We start from the raw sequence: 9,765 nt of genomic DNA, 5'->3' as shown, positions 1-9,765 counted from the left end.
ATAAAACTTCTAGATAACCAATATATTTATTTTTATTTGTTTACAGTTATATACAAGAATTATAGTCATTTCGTACTCTAACCATTTCGTACCCCACATTTCGTACCCTGGCAAAAACCATTTTGTACCCTGACCATTTCGTACCTTGACCATTTTAAATATTAACATGTAATACCATTTTGTACCTCATGGAAGATTTAATATGTATGCCATTTCGTACCTCATGGAAGATTTATATGTTATTCCATTTCGTATCTCATGGAAGATTTATATGTAATACCATTTCATATCTCATGGAAGATTAATATGTATGCCATTTCGTACCTCATCGAAGATTCATATGTAATACCATTTCATATCTCATGAAAGTTTAATATAAATGCCATTTCGTACCTCAGCGAATATTTATATGTAATACCATTTCGTACCGCATGGAGATTACTATGTATGCTTTTTGTACCTCATGGAAGATTGTTACTTGTCTTGATGAAAACTGTTTCAAAGACCTATAGTCCAAATGCGCATAATAAACAATTACTCAATCATGAATAATTAAAAAAAACCAGACAGACCTAATAAATATTTTATTGTACTGTTGGTATGCATATACAAAAGAATATAAACAGAAAGCACTAATAAAAACAGTCATATAATGCCAAAATGGCAAACGAGCACAAAAACATGAGATAAAACATGAGATAAAAACATGAGATCTTCTGCACTACATTTGTAAATGTCTTATCTATGAAGCATTGTAATTAATTTAGTGTGTGCTTAAAATATTGCACCTGTTGAAGCTTTTTAAAATTTACCAATTAGTCATCTTAACACAAGAAAATAGGAAAGTGATTAAAAAAAACTGTCCCGGATTCAGACTCAGGACTATTTAATTTATTTTTACTAAGTTTAAAATGTTATACTTGTTTCATATTTTTTTTTCCTTTGCTTCAACTTCAAAATCTTTCCTATGACATAATTGTGAGTTATCTTCACCAGTACGAAGGCAATGCGTGTATCGAAAACATCTGGTAGAATGGTTTACTGATGATCTTGAAAGTTGCATCCATGTACCACACTTTGGCTGAAGATAAAATGTCGAACTGGCTATCAGTGGCAAAAATGAGGTGTCGATTGCTGTCACAAACGTCTTTCTTGAAAAAAAATTCTGGTAGAGAGTCATAGTTGGTCTGAAATAGGGACTAAATACTATTATATTAATATGTATATTTATTGTAATAAACAAATTAGTACAATGTATAATGCTATAAAATGTTTTATATTTGCCATGCAGTTGGAGTTTTGCACAATGTTGTTTTTACACTTCAATAATGTCTCATTGGCACTGATACCACATCTTCTTATATCAATTTTATTATATTTTCGGATAATAAATTGCACATTGTTGAAGGACGCACTAATCTTCATGTTGCTGAGCTGTGTTTTTACACTTCAATAATGTCTCATTGGCACTGATACCACATCTTCTTATATCAATTTTATTATATTTTAGGATAATAAATTGCACATTGTTGAAGGATGCACTAATCTTCATGTTGCTGAGCTGTGTTTTTTCACTTCAATTATGTCTCATTGGCACTCATACAACATCTTCTTATATCAATTTTATTATATTTTAGGATAATAAATTGCACATTGTTGAAGGACACACTTATCTTCATGTTGCTGAGCTGATTTTTTTACACTTTAATTATGTCTCATTGGCACTCATACCACATCTTCTTATATCAATTTTATTATATTTTCGGATAATAAATTGCACATTGTTGAAGGACACACTAATCTTCATGTTGCTGAGCTGTGTTTTTACACTTCAATTATGTCTCATTGGCACTCATACCACATCTTCTTATATCAATTTTATTATATTTTTGGATAATAAATTGCACATTGTTGAAGGACGCACTAATCTTCATGTTGCTGAGCTGTGTATTTACACTTCAATTATGTCTAATTGGCACTCATACCACATCTTATATCAATTTTATTTATATTTTGGATAATAAATTACATATCATATTGTTACACCCCGGTGATTTGAAAGATGATATTTTACTGTGGTCTTCGTTCCACACTTGATACACGCAGATGTCCGTTGTTGTGTTCTGATTCGTAATTTACAGAAGAAATAGCTTACTTTGACCTTATATTATATGCTGACTTCTTTAAATCTATATATCGACTCTATTTATATGTGTAATTATTCATTTTGTATTTGTTTATACTTAGTTTCAGTATAGCGCGCCAAATGTAAAGTAACGTGTTCTTGTTGATGAAGAACTTGTGTATTACGTCACACGTTGTATAAAGTAAGGAACGCATGTTCCTACGTTGAGATTCTCTCCAACAACCTCCATGCAGTTAGCAGTCTCTCTTAAATGCAGTGCACCAAGTAGATTTGCTGCACCAAGTAAAGTTGCTTGGTGAAAGTATTTAAATGCAGTGCACCAAGTAGATTCCTGCACCAAGTAGATTTGCTGCACCAAGTAATGCAGTGCACCAAGTAGATTTTCCTGCACCAAGTATGAGAGTTTTTAGAAGCAGTGCACCAAGTAGAATTGCATGCACCGAGTACGCTGAGTATTCAAGTTGAAAGCAGTGCACCAAGTAGAATTGCATGCACCGAGTAAGCTGAGTATTCAAGTTGAATGCAGTGCACCAAGTAGATTTGTAGCACCGAGTACGCTGAGTATTTGAATGCTGTGCACCAAGGAGATCTTCTTGCACCAAGCAATTGTTTTATTTATCTTAGTGCAAGTAATGCACCTTGCCGTATTACTTATTGTATATAATTATTAACGTATTTTGTTTCTTGAACCGCTGTATTTGATGTATTGTTTAAATAGAAATAATACAATTAATGAACTTCCATTATGATCTTTATTATTACTTCCTTCACCAGAGGCCCACAAAAGTAACTACGGGTGTATATCCTGACAAGAAAACCCCGGAACGTTACAATATAATTATTGTAAATAATCTGATAATACTGGAAGAAACCATTCACTTAGTTCAAATCATACCTCAAAGTTTAAATCTGTTGGATCTTTTGGTCTGCTTTTCTCACGTAGACAGTTAGTTGACGTCTGAAGGTTGTGTACATTGGGTCTGCTACCAGCTGGGGCTGTATGGTCGGAATGACTAACCATGGCTTCATTGACTATCTGTGCTGCTGGCTTGAAGACATTGGTTGCGGCTTCTTGCTTAGACTGTGAATGGAGAAATATGTTAAGTTTGATTTCATATGAAACAAGATCAATTTAGTAAAATCAACAGGCTCAAATATTAATTTATATAAATAGTTTCTTTCTATCTATGTCAGTTGAACTCTGGTTGAAATCATACCACATCGCCTTTTTTGTATATCTTTCAAATAATTCTAAATGTTGATAACATGGAAATGTAAACTGTTATTTTAAATTATGTTCTCTGTAATGATATTTACATAGGTATGTTATGAAAACTAATATGTAAATACCTGTGAAATACCTGTGAAACTATCTTCAGTTTGATAATTGCTCCATAAGCTTAGTCATGGTTGTGTTGATGAGAACCTGGTCTGAAATTTGAACCAGACTGGATAACTGTTGCTGGACATCTAGATTTGTTTGAATGTACAGAGCACCACCAATATATTGAACCATTTGGTCGCTGACGCTGAAAAAAATGACAAAATTATGAACAAGTGAAAATAAACCCTTTTCATGCATCGTACAAAGAAAGACAAAACTATTACATGTAGCATTATTGAGGGTTATAATGTCCTTTACTGTCAGGCGACACACGGTCATTTTCGGTTACCGTTAGCGTCAAATTGATTAAAATTTTAACGTGATTCGTCAGAGGTCTCAAATTACTAATGTTAATTTACCATCATTTTTGAAAAAAAATGGGCAAGAATTTTTACCATTATTCGTCATGAATGTACACCCATTAACACCTTCATTATTGTATTCATCTATTACATGTACATATAATAATACAAATGTTGTAATTTATCATTCTAAAAAAAAAACAATCCTTGAAGTGGATTTCTTAAATTAGTATAGTTTCTTCATTTTTTTTTATCTATTATAAATGATCGACAAAAAAGGGAAATAGTTATTGCAAAGAAGCGGAGATAAAAAGAGAGGCACATTGGGAAACAAATGTTTACATGACAAAGTTATTGTTCGCTTTGATATTTTTAGTTATACAAAATCACACATCATGTTCCTAATTGATGTTCACTTGCACTTACTTGATGTCTGCATAGCATGGTTATAACTTAAAAATAATTCAGTTTTCCATTTGTTCTATTGTAGTGTTGCTGTGTTTCTTTATATATGATTGTGTAAACTGTATAAAAAAATCTTCATAACGGTTTGATTATTGTTACATATCATATATATATAGAGAGAGAGAACCTTTCATACATCTTAGTAAAAGATGTGTGTCAGAGTCAAACGACATAAGAACCCTGTAAGTTACTAGCTACTCAATATGGTTGTATTGGAATACAGATTGACAACTCATGGTCGGAGATCATGTAATATTTGCCACATGACGCTCATATTTCTTTCTACCATCATCATTTTATTCATTAAATATTGCTTCAAACCTCGATGTTTAACACCCGGCAAACAAAATGGAAGTAGTAAATACCTTCAGAGCTTCTCCGTGGTATATACTTGTGAAATATATAAACGAAATTTGGTATTGGTGTAAATCTAGATCTCACTTAAACAATTTTTGAATTACTATTTTGAGAGAACACTCACCAAAACAACACGAACGTATGGCAAGATATAACCATGCAGGCATTTAGTTTTCGTCAGACACAAGATAAATAATCTCTCTCAAAAACGTATATATGCATGCAGTTTCAAATATCAAGAACAATTAGCGGTCTATGTCTATAGGTCACTGTTAAGTCCGTTTACTAACTGTTTAGAGTCGGACATGTCACTTGTACATTCTTGGAAGCCTTCATGTACCACATTCGACTATGGAAACTCTTCTCTGATAGTGTTCACAACATAAGCTTATATGGTAATTCTGTTTATCTGTATACAAGTGGTTGGTCTCGTCTCTCCCAACAATCAAATTAACAAACGCTACTAGTCTGCTTTGTCTGGTAGAAAGGACCTCTGGAACTCATCCTCAATGGCACTTATACGTCAGGAAACTTACAAGTATACAAGTAAAGATTGTTTCAAGAGCAACAAGGTTGGGACAAATCCTGCAAACAAACAAATTGTAATTATAACTATTGAAGTTTCCAAATGCTGCTTAATCAAACTATTTATCGGTCTTTATAAAATTGTTACGTCTTTAGCACAATTTTATTTAATATGTTTTATTTTATAAAAAAAACCCATTAAAATCATGAAAAACTATATAAAAATATGATACAAAATAGCTTACATGTATTAAGTCCATGAGGTACGAAATTCATGAAAAACTATGTAAAAATATGATACAAAATAGCTTACATGTATTAAGTCCATGAGGTACGAAATGGTAGATGCATTTGGCCCATTGGGTACGAAATGGATATTATCGTGGGTATGAAATGGTAAATGTTGGGTACAAAATGGCAGATTCGGGTACAAATGGCAGATTCGGGTACGAAATGGCAGGGTTCAAAATGACTTGCTTCCATATACAACAGCCATGAAGGAACTTGAACAGTTAAGAATGAAACATCGTTAGACACTTACAGAACTTCATACATACCAAGATAAAACCATGTGCTTGGAAGAGGAACACAAAACAGATGAAGAAACTTTGAATAAATTTATAAACATATGTTACAGAAACAGAAAATTGAAAATAAAACAGTTCAAGATAAAACTGAACACATGAATTACAATCAGATTTCAAAAGGTATATATAATATATAAAAAAGAAAATGTGGTATGATTGCCAATGAGACAACTGTCCACAAGAGACCAAAATGACACCAAAATATGGTTATTTTGGGTAAATGTAGGGAAAAGATCCGTTAAGTTTCTACCAGGTGCTTCTTTTGATGCACTCATTTTAAATGTAGATCTGCACCTTTTATCACATCATAAAAAATAACCAGGAAAAATATTTAAAAGGTATCTCTAAGGTACAATGCCAGTAATACAATTTTCCACAAAACTTAATTTATATACTGAGAAAATTTAAAGGTTTTCCAGGTTTTGTTTTTAAACAAGACAATATTTTTTAGGCAATAAATAATAATCTTTATTTTAGAAACCAGAAAATCTTTTGTAGATGATATTAAACAAAATTTATCTTTTTATTCAGAGCACAAAATACAATAGCTTCACAAAATGCAAAGTCTCAGAACTTAAAATTAGCAATAAAGATTTAAGCATAGAAATGGAAGGGTGTCAAAGGAGAGAATGTGAGAAAGTAGAATTAATGGAGAAACTAATGCCACAAAAAATGCTGAACTTCAATCAGAAAATTCTGCTCTAAATGATAAGGTAAGAACTATAGAAAATGTAGTTGGTTATAATAAGGTTTAACTTGACGTATTACTGTATCTTTTCAGTCACACTTGAGATAATGCAGATAAACTGGATCCAAATTGATTTGTTGAAGAAATTGTGGTTTGAGCTAATTCACATAATTATTAACCCCAATGTCATGTTTTAGTTTAACGCATATTTGTCGGAGTCAATCCTGCCACATTTTTCTATTCGCAAGGTTCTATTAATTTGTTCCTCAGAATAATTTATCACACTATGGTAACTAGATATCGTTTTATTTGATAGGTGATGGCTTTTGAAGTTGAAGAACAAAGTCAAAAGATGGCTCTCCAGTCCTAACAAAGCAACTTATATGAACTGGTAGGTGACTAAGATTAGCTGTTCAAAAAAATTTCAGAAATTATTGATAACTAAATAACTTTCTTGCAGATATAATATTAGTGGGATAGCAATTTTATTGGAATTTGGTTAGCACACAAAACCACAAGTTTATATGTTTAACAAAGTACAATGTTTTTATATGAGGATATACAGACTGTTGTAATACCAAGAAATGATATACTGATGAAAATACAATTTTACCTTAACAGTGTAAATTGATAGCCACGAAAAATTTACGAATCCACAATGTCACATTGTGGATTGTAATATAAAAAAGAAGTCAATGTAATCCAGCACATCTATTTTTGTAGTATTAGAGTAGAGTTCAGGAGGCTCACAAAAATTTCAGCAAAAAATTAAACATTTGTTTTTTCATTACACACATATTATTTATTACATTATTAGTTAATGCTTTATGATCTGGTACAAAAATCAATCAAAAATATCGATTCCGTTGGGCTCCAGATGACTTTTAAAATGTTTATATCATTGAAAAATCTCCAAATTATCTCCCTTTGGTGCAAAAATACCATCTTTTGGCATTAAGATTGAAATATTTTTTTAACTCATCGGTAACCTATATTTTTTATTATTGTTTAAAATAAGCTGTACATAAACTAAATAATTATAAAATTTAAGCAATTTCTGTAATTTATTTCTGTTTTTATTTCGATATAACCTCTTTCTCCTGTTAGTTCAACATTAAAAAAAGGACATTAACAAAAATTTATGCTTCTTTCGGAGGCAGATTGTGAGCTTAAATGAATGGTGACCACATTTTTTTAATTTCATTTATCTATTAATTAAGTATATGATAAAGGTCTTCTTTTTTTCAATACCTAAAATGCAGAAGCCAACAATAATAATACACTTAAAAAAAAAATAACAATTTAGCTATATAAGTGGTCAACTCGGGAGAAACCAATGTTCTTAATATATTTTTACAGAATTCAAGGCTATCAAAATGTAACATATGTACACAGATAAAAACCAAGATGGTTGAAGCTAAGGACCAAAATGCCAGAATGGAATTAAATAGAACCAGAGAACAGCATTTATTAAAGCAAAGGTAACAAATTGTTTTAAATGCCAAATTATGGTATTTATGGAATAACTATACTGTAGTTGAAAATTTGAATCTTTCAATTGTTGATTTGACAGTTGCAAATGCACATTTACTGTTGATGCATGACGAGACTGTAAATAAGTAAAATGGAAATTTTTGACCGTCAAATCAAAATGTACAGTGATTTCTCTTCAACTACAGTACTGTTATTCTGATTCTAATGCATTACAAAACGAAATAATACATTAGAGCTTGAAAAAAGTATAAATTTGTCAAATGAAAAAAAATTGCAGAACTTCATGAATAATTTTGGTGCAAAGACGTCATGGCTAAATATAAAAACCTACAAACTGGTGATCTTTTCAACTGCTACATTTCAAATTCGGATAAAATCACATTAAAATTGGGAATTTAAGGTAGGTGTTGTTTTATTTTTGATAATATTGTTGTAATCCAACATTTGTTGATCCAATCAATTTAAAATTGTGGTTCCCTCCTTAGTTACGCCTGGTCAACTGATGGTAACCTTTAACCAATGAAAAAAACATGTTACATAAAAATTGCATTAGAATATTTTTCAGGGAGTTTTATTAATAATTTCAAGTATTTCAAACTTGATGCTTTCTTATATCAAGTAATCAAATAATATTAATTAAAAGGTGCATGAACAAAGATGGCGGTTGCAATTTTAAGGATATCAAATTGTAGAAACAGCATGATTTATAATTTTACAAAACACTTATGAAATACAACAGCAAGCATCATCAAGTTAATTAATGTCAGCAACCATTTAACTTTAAGGGGATTATGATTTTTTTGTCTTATTCAGATTTTTTACTTTTTAAGCAACCAATCAACTTATTCTTTTCAAAAGTTAACACTAGAAGGTATGGTGAAAATCTGGATTCAAAATTCATTTCCCCCTCTTTGAATTAAAATTTTTATTCCTTAACAGAACAGAAATAAATTTCTTTTAGTTCCCACCTAGGATAGTAGAGGGGCCTTATTTTTTGTGGTCTGTGTGTCCGTTCGTTCGACAATCCATCCATCAGTCTGTCCATCCTGCTTCAGGTTAAAGTTTTTGATGAGGTTGAATTCCAATCAACTTGAAACTTAGTACACATGTTCTGTACAATAAGATCCTTCTTTTCTAATGCCAAATTACAGTTTTTACCCCAATTTCACGGTCCAGTGAACATAGTAAATGATAGTGTGTGTGGGGCATCCTTGTACTGGGGACACATTATTGTTTTGAAATATATTTTAGAGTATAGCAGTCAGGATTACTTCTGTTTAATCTATTTTATACAAACTTCAAAGGTGTTTGTAGCCTGCTATCTCATATTGTATTTTCTTGTGGTCTCATATTGTATTTTCTTGTAGTGTTCTATTGTATTTTCTGTAGACTCTTATTATATATTTCTTGTGGTCTCATATGGAAATATTATTTTTTGTAGTCTCATAGTGGGAATATTATTTCTGTAGTTTCAGTAGGAGGTTGTGTAATCTTTTGTTTGTGTAACTGTTGAGGGTTCCTGATATAGCAAATCTCAATTAAAGTCAGCATGGCAATATGATAACTAGCCCACATAAATGAGCAAAAAAGACCAAATAACTGCTCCAAAACAAACAGCAACCAAGGCACATATAAGGGGTTTCTGTGTGTAAACCAAAACATAGTCTCAGCAAATCATACTGGCTTAAAGCAGAAAGACCGTTAGAATAAATAATAATATTTATTAAAAAATCATTTAATTTTGGCCCTTGAGAAACACTCAGCATACAAACGGAATTTTGAGTTCCTGCCTGAGCAAGTCAGCTTGCAACCTTCAG

The sequence above is a fragment of the Mytilus edulis genome, chromosome 4 (genome assembly GCF_963676685.1).
Source record: "Mytilus edulis chromosome 4, xbMytEdul2.2, whole genome shotgun sequence".
Taxonomy (NCBI): Eukaryota; Metazoa; Mollusca; class Bivalvia; order Mytilida; family Mytilidae; genus Mytilus; species Mytilus edulis.
Note: the sequence above shows the minus strand (reverse complement) of the source record.